The sequence below is a fragment of the Schistocerca nitens genome, chromosome 3 (genome assembly GCF_023898315.1).
Source record: "Schistocerca nitens isolate TAMUIC-IGC-003100 chromosome 3, iqSchNite1.1, whole genome shotgun sequence".
Taxonomy (NCBI): Eukaryota; Metazoa; Arthropoda; class Insecta; order Orthoptera; family Acrididae; genus Schistocerca; species Schistocerca nitens.
This window is the reverse complement of record NC_064616.1, coordinates 918,661,761-918,678,184: the sequence shown is the minus strand read 5'-3', so window position 1 is coordinate 918,678,184 and position 16,424 is coordinate 918,661,761. Positions and strand designations below refer to the sequence as shown.

At 40.0% G+C, this 16,424-nt stretch overlaps 1 protein-coding gene across 1 annotated transcript in view; it reads left to right on the top strand.

The window, feature by feature from the left end:
• The window catches only part of LOC126249484 (dynein axonemal heavy chain 7-like), a 1,193,512-nt gene that overhangs the window by 918,902 nt on the left and 258,186 nt on the right, over positions 1–16,424 (top strand). The window lies entirely within an intron of this gene.

Sequence of the window (16,424 nt, the reverse complement as noted above, 5' to 3'; positions counted from 1 at the left end):
GTGCATCCATAAGGTACCTCACTTATCTGAAATATGTGGATTTACACTAATAATTTGTTAGTCACTAATAAATTCATGGCAGAAGGCACCTTTTACAGTAAAATACCATCAGCTGGGACATATGGTCATTTGCAGATATTTTTGTTGCAGATGAAAATGAAAGTTTCTATGCCATGTAACTTGTAAACATATAAATGTATATCCACAATTACATACATGTAATTGCAGCAGTTCTAGTGATATGACAGGTCTCCAAATGATAACACTAAATTGATTTGATGATGCATTAGATACAGGAACTATAGAAATCATTTGACTACAGTACACCTGCTGAACAACAACCAATCAGAACTCCACATGTCACAAAATATCGAAACATGAACCACCTACAATACATACTACAGTCTTCTTACTCGATTTGTGAATGGAATTAAAAAAAAAAAAAAAAGATTTGTTCATTTACTGAATTTGCTCAGTGTTAATCAATTTTTTTCTTTACTAACTTTGTCAGAGTGTCACACATGAGGCTGTAGATATATTTACCTTCCACTCTGGAAGCTAATTCTTAGAATTTTCTAAGTTTCTGTTTGTCATACATTAGACACTGAGTAGACAAATTATTATGACCACTGCCGCTGTGACATTGAATGCTGCCTGGTGGTGTTGTGGGCATGTGATATGGTAACAAAAGTATGTAAATGGGGCAGGTATAGACAGTGGATCACCCTAGCAAAGATATGGGATGCAAGTGGGGAAATCCATTGAGATAAGTGACTTGAACAAAGGGCAGATTATTATTATACAGAGCCTGTGAATGAGTATTTGAAAAATGTTGAATCTGCTCAAATGTTCACATGCTACTGCTTTGAGCATCTATGGAAAGAAGTAGAAGGACAGTGAAACTACCGGTAGGTGCTAAATGGTTGGACATTCATGATTCTTCACAGAGCATGGGGTTTGGAGGCTTGTCTGCTCTGTAAAGTAGGATAGATGGTGGTATGTGGCATCTATGCTGAAAGAGCCCATTGCTACTGCACACAAAGGTGTTTCAGACCATACTGTCCATCGTATATTGTTGAACATGGAACTCCACAGCAGACTACACCAACATGTTGACCCAATGACATCATAAATTATGCACCATCACAATTTGACTGTCTTGGCTCTTTAGATGAATCACAGTTTTGCTACACTAGGTCAATTGTTGTATCACAAACACCATCATTGAGGTGAACGGCAGCTCAAAATGTGCAGCACACCATGGATGCAGGCTGGTGGTAGCAGTATTATGGTATGGGAGACATTTTCTTATAGTTGCATGGGATCTGTGGTAGTGGTCGAATACATGATGACTGCTGCTAACCACCTGCATCCTCACTGCACTTAATGTCTTCCAAGATGGCAATGTCATATTTCAGTAGTATAATTGTCAATATCTCAGAGAAAGAATTGTGCTACATTGGTTTGAGAAGCATTATAGTGAACTCATATTGATGTCTCAGTGATAAAATTTGCTTGATGTGAATCCTATGGTACCCTCTGGTTTGCTATCAGGTGCTATCACTGTATAAGCAAACCAATGGCCTGTTACTATTTACACAAATTGCATGACCTGTCTGAAGTCATCTAATGCCTCATAGCTCCACAAAATTACCAACAAACTGTTGAATCCCTCAGCCACAGAATCAATGATGTATTTCCTTCCAAAGATGGACAAACAAGGTATTAAGCCGGTGGTCATAATGTTTTGGCTCATCAGTTTTATGTTTTAGGAGGCAAACTGACAGGTGCCCATTGATAGTGCCCTTCTTTGTATATGTTAAATGCTATTGGTACAGATTCCACACTTGAGAAAGAAAGAAAAAATTCTCATTCTTCATTTGTGAACAGACAGTGACTACTTAGTACCCTATAAATAGATCAAAAACCTGCTATTTACTTTGCTTATGACACAATATATGTCGTCTTTCCATTTCATATGTACATGTTTCTTTAATCCCAGAAAATTGTTTGACATGGCGGACTCCAGATTTGACTAATTAATCCAGGATTATGATTTGATGTCCTATTCTACTGTCAGAGGCCAAGACATTTCTGTGTTTCATGAACTGCATAATTTCAACTCTTTCTACATTGAAAAGTACTCATACTTGTCAAGTCTATGCGAAAAACTGATTTATACTGCCTTACAAAAAAATGTGAAGCACCCAGAAGGCTAGCTCTGAGAGCAATGTAACCTCATACATCTATGCACAATTGGTGGGTATGTGAATGATTAGATTTGCAATTCTCTGGGACAGGTACAAAGGTCACCAGAGTGCATTAGTACAGTTTGAGTTTAGTGTTGTGTATGAGAGGCATGAACAGTGTCAGCTGTTGAGTGATTGAGTAGTTACTGTGTAGAACATGGAAATCCAGTGAACCCATGTATGACAGTATTATCAGCACCTGCAGAGTTCAAAAGGTGCCACATAGAGAGTCTTCTGTGCCAAATCAGCCAATGTCTAGATTTATGAGAAATTTGGATGTGACAGTGGAATGATTTTGGAACTCATGTGAACATGAGGGCAGGATACTCATTGTCAGTTTTCTGGTGAACCACATCTGATAACCACAAGGGAGGATAACTGTATTATGTATCTAGCACACTGTAACTCATTCACATTTGCACCTGCCCTCTTACAACAAGTAATAGTCTCTCTGCAACATTCTGTGTCACACAGCAGCATTGCTAGGAGACTAACAGCAGCCAGCCTGTGGAATTACCACCTAAAGTGTAGGGCTGTCACTGTCAACACAACACAAACTGCTGCATTTGTAGTGGTGTTGTCACTAGGAAGCTCAGACTGCTGATTGTGTTCTTTCAGTGATGAATTACAGTTCTGCTCTACTACAGTTACATGAGGATTGGTCCATTTTTCCATTGTTTTAGAGAAGTGCAGTGCTGTTAGTCCTGGTTTCATGATATGGGGAGCCATCGGTTCTGACTTTAGATCATATCTGACAGTGACTGTGGAAACTCTAATGACACAATGGTATGTCACAGACATCCTGATTCCTTATGGGTTACCTGTTGTGACAATACCGTGGTGATATTTTTCAACAGGACAATGATCGGCCACATATGGCATGTGGATCTATGAACTGTCCGCATGATTTTGAGGTACTTCTGTGCCCAATATGTCTTTATAGAACATGTGTGGGTCCAGACAAATTACCACTGTCTGTTGCTGTTATGACATTATATATGAATTACAAAAGTTTGGATTTGAGTGACAGGTGTTTATGAAATTTTTACTGGTTATCATGAAGCAGATAATTTTTTCAGGTAAGTTTTTGCTTGAATTCAGCATATGTTCTAGAATGTTATTAAAAAGGATTTGACTGAAGTAGGAAAGTAGTTTTATGAATCAGTTCTGCTTTTTTATTGTGCTAGGTTTACATTTTTTGGGGGGCTTGAACAATTATTCACTTAAACTTGAGCCATTTCCTAAATTAAGTATGTCTAATTCTCACTTTAGAAACAAAGTCAGCTCTTCACATCTAATGCACAGAATGTGTTGAATTTCTTATTCAATTCTATGGCCATTTATCCCTTTCTAACTGAGATGTTTCTGCAACTACCCAGTAGCATGTAGCAGTCATTTTCATTCTTATCACAAAAAAGACTTGACATGACATTCATTCCATGAGACATTAAAAGTATTGGAGAAGGAAACTGTCCAACCCTCATAATAGTGTAGGTAAAAGTGTATATTCTGTGTATACATATAGTTTTGAGCTATTTGTTTTCATTGTTTTATGACTAATCTTATATCATTTTAAGTTGATCCCTGCCTAAATAAATAAGTAAATTCATGACTGCTCAATTGCTTACAATAACACATAGAACTTGGACATAGCAGCATTCAAGAAACACACAACTCACTCAGTGCCATCCCAGATGTAATTAATATAACTGAAGTTTGGCCACCTTACTGAAGGAATAGGCTAGTTACTCAGCTGCACGTTCTGTGGATCAAAATTGTTGTCTCTTGCTAAAATATGGTACAGTTTTACAATTAGACACTTACATGATTTATTAAAGTTGTTTGTGTGTGTGTGTGTGTGTGTGTGGATGTTTTTATTATGTGCACTCAAATATGTACTCTTGACTATGCTCTGATACTGAATAGTGTAGGAGGAGCTGTGAAGGAGACATCAATTCAGTTTATGTTTGGAGCTAATTTTATCAGTCATTAAATCACTTGGTAGATGATAAAAGATTCATATGGCTGATTACTTCACTCTTTTCTGTGCCACACTAAGGGTGAGTGATGGCCAGTTTAGATCCTTTTTCCTTCTAGTATTATATTTATGAATGCCGCTGTTGTTTTTGAATTGTGACTGATGTGTCAACAAATTTCATAAGAAAGCTAATGCAGTGTGGGGCTTTTTGCCAGCATGACTAGATGTTTAAAGGGCTGTGGATATGCCATAGTGGATTGGAGTTGAGGGATGAGGGGCCAATGCGAAGGCACATAAGCTTCCTTACGTCTGTGTCTATATTGCTATGGTATTTGTAGAGTAGCATACGACTGATTCACAACCTGCCTTTCTAACTGGTATCAAAGGGTAGTTGTATAATGTACAGGTAGAGTTAAAACATCAGCATACCAGGGAGTCATATACGGTGTGTCACAGGGCTCCATAATGGGTCAATTGAGGTTCTTAACATTTATAAATGACAAGCCAACCATACGAGGGCTGTTCAAAAAGTAAGGAGACTTTTCAAATTGTGCTGGCAATGTACATATGACTATTGATCTTTTTTTTTTTGTTATGTTAATACACATGTCCTGAACATATGTTCACAGTTTTAAGTGTACCGCACACTTCATTTACCATACTTTAGACAGATAGAAAGGTTAGATGTATTTTAGTGTGCTTGGCAATTTTTGATTATTACAGAAAATGGAGCAAATAATTTGCATCAAATTTTGTGTGAAAAATGGAATCAAGTGCTCTAAAACACTTGGAATGTTGACAGTGGGATACGTTGAGTCTGCTCTAAGTAAAAAAATGTTTACAAGTGGTACAAGCTCTTCCAAGATAGCCAAGAAGACACCAATGACGAACCTCACTCTGGACAACCCAGCACATCAACAACAGGAGACAACATCAAAGCTGCGAAGAAAATTGTTTTGGAAAATAATTGAATTACCATAAGAGAAGTTGCTGAGGATGTTGGCACATCAATTATCTCTTGTCATACAATTTTTTCAGATGTTTTGGACATGAGACATGTGTCAGCGAAATCTGTTCCAAAACTTCTCAGTTTTGATCAGAAAGAACTGTCGCATGAGTATCACTTAGTAGCTCTTCAATTATGTCAATGATGACACTGGTTTGCTCAAAAGGATCATAACTGGTGACATAACATGGGTTTACAGTTATTATGGTGAAACCAAAGTGTAATCATTCCAATGGAAGCATCCTGGAGAGCCAAGACCAAAAAAAGCACGCCAACTTCGATCAAACTTTAAAATTTTTGCACACTGATTTATTTATTTATTTTTTTTCCAATTATCATGGTGCAGTGCATCATGAATTTTTGACTCAAGGTTGTATGGTCAATAAGAAGTATTACCTTGACATTATGCACCATTTGCAAGAAGCAATATGCAAAAAATGTCAGGATTTGTGAAAAAACAATTCATGGCTTTTGCATCACGACAATTCACCTGATCATTCATCACTGCTTGTGAGAGATTTTTTAGCCAAATACCACACAACAATCATGCTTCAGCCACCATAGTCCCCAGATTTGGCCCCTGCCACATTTCCTGTTCCCAAAACTGAAGAGACCTATGAAAGGACGAAGATTTTCAACAATTGAGGAAATAAAAACTGCATTGATTTTCACTGTCGTTCTAAGCATAAAGGTGGAGAAGTGGCTATCTACATCAGAACTAATAACTTAGTAGAATCTTACAAAAATATCGCTTCAGGTAAAAGAGTATGCCACTGATTTGCTCTGTGATATTGCAGCAATTAAGTTAAAATTCTTGTCTGTTGTGTACTTTATCTTAGCATTGTATAGATCACCAAATGGAAATTTTGAATTATTTCTTAATTCCCTTGATACATTATTGTGTAAATTAATGAACAAGCAAGAGAATATAAATGTTATATTATTAGGGGATATTAATGTCAACATATTACAAGATTCCCATGAAAGCAAACACTTCAAAGACTGTGTCTATTCTTGTGGCGCAAAAGATCTGTTGGGAGACATACCCACTAGAATCACTCCAACTAGTATAAGCTGTATAGACCATGTTATTACGGAATTGTGAAAATAGTGCCAGAGCTGCTGTTGTAAATTGTCACATCTCTGACCATCTAGGCCAACTAATAGCGCTAAAGGGAGATCTTTTTATAAAACCAAAGAAAATTTATGAATAGAAAAGAAATCTCTCTGTTATCAACATTGCCAAACTGAGAGAGAGCCTTGGTCATGAATCTTGGCATCTAGTATTTCAAGCCAAAGGAGTGAATAATAAGTGTAATGCCTTTCTAGATACATTATCTTGTCATCTAAATAATACTATTCCAATCAGAAAGAATATTAATAAGAATAAGGCTAGACAGTCAAGTCCCATGGAATTTGATAATTCTACCAAAGAACTGAAAGAAAAAATGGAAGAAATGTATATGATACAAAGAGAGACCAAAGACAATGAGCACAATACAAGTACCAGTTTCACAAGCAAGTCAAAAGATTGAAGGCTGAAAATATTAACTCGAAAATACAAAATTCAGATTGTATCTCCAAGAACTGGTGGTCAATAGTAAATAAAATAGGAGACAGTAAAAAAAACTAAAAGGTAATATCAACATACAGATATCTAATAACAATATTGATGTCACCAATCCTCAAAAGATCAGTAACATTTTTAATGACTATTTTATAGATTTCATAGAATCTAACTTTTGTACCACAGATAAAGTACGTGTTGCAAGTCTTGCTGAGGACAATTCTGAAACTAATCAACTCCAAGAACTTAAAATCAAGGATATTTTGCAGCTCATCAGAGAATGTAAAAACAAATAATCTGCTGGCTGGGATGAAATTTCTCCATTTTTACTTAAACAGCGTGGTGCATCTAGTCTTGAAAGAAGGAGTGTTCCCTGACATACCAAAATTAGCCACTCTACAAAAAAGGTGATGAATAAATAGTAGAAAATTACAGACAACTCTCTTTAACTTCTGTTTATAGCAAGTTAATTGAAAAAATTATTCTGAAATATATGTTACATCATTATAATAAGCACAACATCCTGGAGATTTTCAGCATAGTTTCAGAAGTGGTCATAACACCATGACTGCAACACTTCAATTTATGCAGAAAGCTCTTGACAAAATTGATGAAGGCATGCAAGTAGCTGGAGTTTTCCTAGACCTATCAAAGGCTTTTGATACTGTTGATTATAAGGTACTTCTGTCAAAACTGGCCAGAGATGGCATAAGTGGAAAACTATTGCACCTCATCACATCATATTTAAAAAACAGAAGACAGTGTACCTCAATCTCACACAATAATGGAGAAACATTAAAAATATATACATCAAGGGTAATGAATATTAAATTTGGTGTGCCTCAGGGATCGATAATTGGTCCCTTCCTGATAGTAAAAAATGATACCTTCATTACAATGTATGCAGATGACACTTCAGGCCTTTGTTGGGGAAATGATATTCTTAATCTGAGCATAGAGGTAAAAAAATTTATAGATATTGCAAAGGAAAAGTTTGAAAATTACAATCTAAAAGTCAACTTACAAAAAACAAATATAATCCCATTTGCAAACTTGTATTGATTCTCAAGATAGTAATGTTGTAGGAAAAATCTGCAGTGAGTGTAAATTCCTAGGTATATGCATAGACAGGAAACTACTACGGACACAACAAATTGACTATGTATGTGCAAGGTTATCATCTAGCCTATATGTTTTAAAAAGATTAGCTCAATATGCCAATACCCAAACAATGAGGATGATGTATTTTGGCTTAATACATCCATTTCTAGCATATGGTCTTGCATTGTGGGGCGGGGCTTCCAAAACTCATGTAGACGGAGTATTTAAACTCCAGAAAAGAGCCTTGAGAATATTAAGCAAGAAAGATGCTATATCATCATGTAAGGGATTGTTTATAGAATTTAAAATTCTGACTATATATTCAATGTATATGTTTCAAACAATAGTATCAACTGTAGAAGGTAAGAAATATAACCTGTCGTAATGCAGAAATTCATTATCACAGTAATAGACAAGCACAAAATTACCATATGATACACAGAAGACTGAAAAAAACTGCAAACAGTCCATATATTAATGGAGCAAAATACTTCAATGCACTGCCAAATGAACTGAAGGTAATAACTGGAGAGACATTCAAAAAACATCTAAAATAATGGCTCATTGAGCAGTGCTTCTATAGCCTATTGTTGAAACTAAAATCTAAAGTATTATTATGTCAAATAATTTGGACTACATTCTTAAGTTCCTATTATAAAGTAAAATTGGATTGTATACTGTTGTTTTGTACTACCAATTTCTATGCATGTAATTACATATGTCATGCAAATAAATTACAAATTACAAATTGTATTGCTGGAAGTTCTCAAGGCTGTTCTAAGAAGTTATTGTGAGAAGTGCTTCAAGGATTGGATGAAGCATTTGCACAACTGTATTGTATCTGAGAAAAATTACTTTGAAGGGGACAACATTAATATTGATGAATGAATAAATATTTTTTCATAAAAATATAAAGTCAACTTACTTTCTGAACACACCTCATATATCAGCAACAGATACAATAAAGTTTGCCACTGACACTAGTCTGTTTGTTAATGCTGTGAATGAAGCTGACCTACAGGAGAGAGTCACAGAACTAAACACATGGTTTAGGGATAACACATTAATTTTGAGCAACACAACAACTATTTGACCCAATTATAGGAAGATAACAAACAAACTAGAAACCAAACTAACACTAGAGCCTGGACAGTGTAAGATAGAGCAGACACCTCCAACTAAAGTTTTGGAATTATGGATATACAGCAATTTAAATTGGGAGATTAGATTAGGTTAGGTGCACTACACTTTAAGACACAAAAAAGATGCACCATGAAGGAATTATCTGAATCGGAGAGAAATAAATAAAAACTATATACAAGCACAGACCAAAGAATGATTACAGTTTTAAAAAAATGGGATGATTTATTCAAGAGAAAGAACTTTACAAATTGAGCAAGTCAGTAATACATTGGTCCACATCTGGCACATATGCATGCAGTTATTCAACTTCACACTGATTTACAGAATTGATGGATCTCTTTCTGAGTGATATATCAAATTCTGTCCAGTTGGTGTTAGATCAAAAAAAGCCCAAGATGGTTGGTAGGCTCTGACTATAATGCTTCAAACATTTTCGACTGAGGAGAGATCTGCCAATCTTGTTGTCGAGAGTAAGCACAAAGAGAAGCAGTAGAAACTCTTGCCATGTGCAGGCAGGATTGTCTTGCTGGAATGTAAGCCCTGGATAGCTTGCCATGAATGGCAATGAAGTGGGACACAGGATATTCATGATGAAGCACAGTGCTATAAGAGTGACATGCACGAAAACCAAAGTGGTACTACTATGAAAAGAAATGGCACCATCACTTCTGGTTGTCTGGCTGTATGGTTGGTAAGAGTCAGGTTGATATCCCACAGCTCTCCAGGGTATCTCCAGACACATTTTCGCTGGTCATCAGGTATCAGTTCAATGTGGGACTCACCCCATTTGGATAACTCCCTCAGTGTACATTAAAAAAAAAATTAAATTGTATTTGTTCCAACAGATCCACAGTGAGGGAAAGCTCTAGGCTGTACTACAGTCAATGACATTCCAGGCTGAAGATGTGTGTGGTGATTCCTCAGACAGCAGTGGGATACCAAGCTGGTTGTCGCCTGCCATACTGCTTATTTTTGGGCTTGCCAAACACTATGTTGGCCAGCAAGGTCACTGGATCTCTATGCAATTCAGATCATTTGGAGTATTATAGGCAGGGCCCTCCGATCCTCTAGGAATTTTGATGGTGTACTGATACACTTGGACAGAATTTGGCATGATATCCCCTAGAAGAGCATCCAGAAACTCTCTCAATCAATGAAAAGCCAAGTAACAGATTGCATAAGGACCAGAGGTGGAACAGCAAATAAATTAATGACTTTCTCAATTTGTGAAGCTCTTTCTCTTGAATAAATCATCCAATTTTTGTGAAATTGTAATCGTTTGTTTGCTTTTAAAGGTACATAATGTCTATGATTTTCCATCCCATTTGGATAATTACTTCATGGTACATTTTAAAAAATATTTTTTAAATTGTATTTGTTCCGACAGATCCATGGTGAGGGGAAGCTCTGGGATGTAAAACATGTCAAAAAACAAGAACACACAATACATACTAACAAAGTAAAGTGGCTATTATACTGTATCTTCCAAAGATCCCAAGTGAGATGGTCCACATGGATGTGGAATAAGTCAAGAAATATTAAACATATTTTCATTTAAAAGATAATAACAAATTTGTCACAAAACAAGTGCACTTTCAATACACTGAGATACATATGATAATACTAAGTCTGTCATAGCCATGCACCATCAAATAGAAAAATTGTTTACAACACCTATTTAAATAATCACATTAATGCACTGAATTTGTACAGAATTGAAATTATAAATAAAACACTCAAATGATGTGATATTATCTGTAAAATATCATTAATAGAATAGAAGAAGTTGGCCACCAATGAATCCTTTACGCTACTCTTAAACTGAACTTTAACAGTAGTTAAACTATCTATGGCTACTGACAAGTTACTGAAAATGTATGTATCTGACTAATAGACACCTTTCTTGACCAAAGTAAATGACATTAAACCATAGTGCAGATTAATCTTATTGCTAGTATTGATTCCATGGACTCAGCGTTTGGTTCAAAACAGAGATTTGCTAGCCATGATAAATTTCATTAGGGAACCAATATACTGTGATGCAGTAATTAGTACCTCTGGTCCCTTGAGGAGACTGGAACATTTCAGCACCTATCTGTAGAAGCATCTGTGCTTGGTGGCTGTGTATACGCATTGGTTCACCACCTGAAAACTCGCATTGCAAATTTCTATGTCCAACTAAATGAAAAGTGAAATCATTGCATTATAATTGCATAATTGTTCATATACTCAAAGAGTTTTACTTGAATTCCAACCTGCAGAGACTGATGTAAATAAACACAAATATGAGAAGCATTGCATACTTTCCTGTAACTGAAATGTGGTGCTGAAGAAAAACAAATGTAATCCAGTGACACCATCAATGCAGTGCTAAGACTTGTGAAAGCTGACCTGATATTCAACACATACTGACTGTAATGAAGTCAGAGCTGAGACTGAACATAGATTGTCCAAAATGGTGTAAACAATAACCTTATTACATAATGCTGATCAGTAATAACACACTTTAAATATCGTAAATGCGTTTATTAGACACGAAGCAAGAAGAACAAAACATGGCAGTATACAAGTTGCATGGCGAGAGAGAGGCATAGAACAAAGCAGTTCAAGGAGGTCAGGTTTAAATATATGGTGCTCCACACCAGACCAGAGATGCCACAGAGACCCCCCCCCCCCTCCCCCTAGTGCAGCGAAGCACAGCGGTGGGAAGCTTCATCACTCAAAATTATAATCCTTGTGCCATTGTGGTGGGTGTAGGCAGTGGCCGGCATGAGAAGTAGGCGTGTCCAAAACTGCGGCAAACTACTGCGTGTGTGGAGAGGCATCGGTCGAGGGCAGGTCGGTGGTGTCAGGAGGTGGGGTGGCCGTGACAGAAGGCAGGTCAGAAGCATCAGAAGGCAGGTCAGAGAGTGACCACAATGATTCCAGGCGATTAACAGGCGTGATCTGTGGTTGTCCATGTAGATGAATTATAAACGTGTTCACACCTCGACGTAACACTTGGTTAGTCCCCAAATAAGGTGATTGCAAGGCTGCTTGCATTGACTCATCACACAGCATCAGAAATTCACATGATGCTAGGTCTTTGTGGACAAACACAGGCGGGGTAGAATGAGGGCGAGGCAGAGGGGTGTGGATGCATATGATGTGCACACAAACCCATTCAACCAGAGCCAGAAAGTCCATAGTATCGGCCAACGGTGAGTCTTCCATGAACACTGCTGGAAGAAGGAGGGGCTTATCATACAGAATCTCAGCAAGCATGCATTCGAGTCTTGTTTATGTGCCAAGTGGATGCCCAGCAGGACCCACAGGAGGGCCTTGGGCCATAAGCCACTGTGGCACATAAGCACAGCCTTGAGGTTACAGTGCCACCGTTTGACCAGGGTATTCACCTGTGTGTGATAGGTGGTGGTCTGGAATTTAGCAACACCACAGAGTTCACACAGCCACGCAAAGAGGACGGATTCGAACTGTTGTTCCTGGTCAGTTGTGAGGGAAGAGGATAACCAAATCATATGCCCCACACAGATATGAAAGAACAATGTTGACAAGAGGGAACACCTCGACCCAGCGGGTGACGTGATCGACTATAGATACGTTGTATTGGAACCCCTCAGAAGGGGGGAGGGGGCAAACGATTTTGATCTGGACGTGCCGAAGGTGTCCTCTTGGAACGTCAGACTTGCCTAATGGAGGTTGAGCGTGCCTGCTGACCTTGCTATGCTGGCAAGGTACACACATGCAGGTCAAAGTGTGGCAGTCGTGCTTCACGCTGAGCCAGACAAAGTGCACAGTAACCAGCCTTGTCGTGGCATGCCTTCCCGGGTTGGCCGAGCCATGCAAAGCAGTAAAGACCCAGTGTCAAAGAGTGGTAGGGACCAGGGGGTAGTGAGTGCCTGTAGAGATGTTGCAAAAGACCGGGGTCATTGACCTGTGTAGGATGTGGGGTTGGACAGAGAGTGATAACTTGTTGTCCGAAATTAATCACTGTATATCGTCATCTTCAGCCTGAAGTCGGGCTAGCTCTTCCAAGTTCAATGGTGCGGTTAGCACACAGATGAGAGATAGGTAGTCTGCCACCACATTTTCTGCGCCACAGATATAGCATGCATCAGAAGAGTGCTGACAGATGTAGTCCACATGATGAAAATGCCTCGGTGGAAGGTCCTTAGCCGGGTTATGAGTAGCGCCCATAAGAGGCTTGTGATCTGAGTAGATCATGAAAGGTCGAGCCTTGAGGTGAATACAGAAGTGTTTAATCGCCTTGTACACAGCAAGAAGCTCATGATTGAAGGCCGACCACTACACTAGCTCTTAGTCAGTTTCTTGGAAAAGAAGCGGAGCGGTTGGGTTGAGTCAGCCGTGTGTTGTTGTAAAACATCACCCACAGCTGAGTCACTGGCATCAGTCGTAATCAAAATATGGGCCTCATGTTCAGGGTGGGTGAGTGTAACGGCTTTGATGAGAGCAGTTTTAAGGTTACAAAATGCATTGAGTATGGGCTTGGTCCAGTCCAGCTTCCATTCCCTTGTGGTGTTTTTGGCCGAGAGGTCATCAATGATGGCCAATTGGGTGAAGGCAGCCTGAGGAATATGGTGGCGGTAAAAGTATGCCAGAAAACGATGGACCTGAGTGTAATCTTCAGGAAGAGGAGATCAAGTATTCTTTCAACACGAGAACTTATCAGCCAGATGCTGTTGGCAGAGACAGTATGGCCTAGGAATGTAACAGAAGTGGAACAGAGTTGAGATTTATCATAGTTGTTCAGCACACCATTGGCAGCAAGGTGAACTTGATGTTCCTCAGTAGAAGAGAAGGAAAGGATCAGTTCATCTACATAGATGTAAGCAAATGGCAAAGGTAGCAAAATGGAATCAATGAACCACTGCCACTTCTGCGCAACATTTTTCAATCCCTAAGGCATGTAACAGTATTCAAATAAGCTGTCTTCGGAGTATCCAGGGATGCATGGGAATTTGATGGTATGCCTTTAATCAATCTAAAATAGAGAAAAACTTACAACCATTGTGTGAAATCCTGGATATGAGGAATGGGATAGTGAGAATGACGCAAGCATTAAGGGACCTTTAGTCCCACACATGCGTAAGGTGCCATCCTGTTCAGGAACGAGGTGAACAGGTGAAGACCAGTTGGTATTGGAGGGGCAAAGCAGGTCCAAAACCAACAGATCCTGAACGATTTCCTTGGCACCCAGAACTTTGGAAGTGTTAAGGCACCTGGCTTTATAACATACAGGTGGGCCATCTATGGTGTGAATAATCCTGTGACAAGTGCCATTACTGATGGCAGATACTGGTGAAGGGAGGTTGGCAAGAGGGGTCAGGAAAGGGTCCGCAGGCAACATCAGTTCACTGAACTTGCAGAACCATGTTGACATAGGCAGTGTGTCAGCTGAAGTCAGTGATGGAAGACATGGTACAGGAGCGAAGCATGGAGTTGTGTTTTGTATATTCCTCCACAGGCGGAGGAGCGCTCGACACAGGAGCAGATTGGTGAGAAGACCCAGTAGAGGTGTGTGCTGAGTAACGGTTGCAGGTAGGTGACATTGTATGATATGCGTGTGACAATTCAGCGGAAGCAGAGGCAATGCAGTTGTATAACACATCATTCTGGGTGCGTAGTTCATCGATTTGTGAGCACACATCTGATAAATCAGAGAGCCATGTAGTAATGCACTTGAGCGGAGATGCACACATGGAAAGCGTAGCCAAGGAGGTGGAGAATGAAGTCGTGCTAAACTCATTTGAGCACGGAACAGTAGAACCAGATGTGTGGTGGAGCGCAGTGACCTGCAGGTCTCGTGAAAGTTGGTAATGGTGTAGTAAGTCCAACCCGATCACAGGTTCATCCACATCAGCAATCTGGAAAGTCCAAGGGAAGGTGTGGACTGGTGACAGGTGAAGAGACATCTTGATGGACCCAAGGGCCATAATATGAGAATGATTTGCAGCAATCAAAGCGAGGTTAGCAGGTGAAAGTATGTTGCCTGCAGGCTTGGCCAGGATAACGCTGACATTGGCAACTGTGTCGACAAGCAAGAGAGTGACCGATGATTGGTCAGTGGCAAAGAGGTGTCGCACCCCTGAAGCGAGTGGTGCGGCATCGGACAGTAGGTGCCGTGAAGGAACATGGTCGGAAATGGTGCCTAGACATGCCTGTCAGAATCGTTTGGGTAGGCACAAGGTGTGCAACAGTGGCGTGTGGCGTCCCCGTAAGTAGTATGGTAGCAGCAAAGTTGGTAGGCTAGGAGGTGAGGTGGTGCGGAGGGTACGGAGGGACTAGTGCTGGTATAATCCACCATCCAGTGGGGGAGACAGACTGGTCGACCTGCACGCGTGAACTGGACTGGCACAGAAGTTGCCGGTGTTGCAGTACAGGCAGAGAGGGGGTTGCAAAACTTGAGCATCCCATCGGTGCTGAATGTTGCAGCTATGCCAGCCGTATCCACCCTGTTTAGGATGGGGACTATGCACAGGATGGTGATGTGTGACATGGGGGTGGACTCGCATGAAGTGTCCCCTATACAGAGAACGAAGATGGATCTCTCGTAGAGCTGCAAGGAAATCTCATCATGTGGGCACTCAAAGACATTGATTGAGATGCAAAGTTCATTGACAGTGGGAGGTGGTGGGGAAAAATAATGTCGTTCAGAGGAAGCACTGGAGTACTCTGTGGGAGTATTGGCTGCCAAAACTTGCAACGTGGTGATATCACACACAACGTGTGGTTGGGCCTGAGGTTGTGGATTGTCACATGCAGTGCCTGAGTAAAATGAGGGTAGAGTATCGTCACATGCAACAACTGGGCTGCCCGCAGGTGTAGGCGTGGTGCACATATGATCATGTTGGGGGGCAGGGAAGTGGGGGGTCTATGTGAGCTCAACTCAAGAGGGTGTGGTACAGATTCCTCGATCGTCCAGGCTGGTTTCTCTCGCTGAAGGGAAACTGTCTGCCAATGGCCACTGACGAGAATGTCCATAATATTATCCATGTGAGCCAGTACTCTATGCAGGCCAGAGTAAGGTGGCTGTAATGCAGATTTGACTGTGTCATCCTGTAACATAACGAACTTGCAAGAGTCCAGTGCCGGATGGAGAAAGACATGAGGGAGGGTGTGTGGTCATGGAGAGGGCATGCGGACCACAGCTATGTGTGTCTGGACACGCTCAACTTGGTCAGGGAGGTCGGACAGGCCAACAATTGCTTTGTCATTGATGAACTCTGTGGGGAGAACTAGGGTCTCACCATACAGGACCTCTGCAAGTGAAACTTGGAGGTCTGTCTTGTGAGCCGTGCGTATTCCCAACATAACTCAGAGAAGGGCATTGGACCACTCACCACTGTGGCACATGAGGAC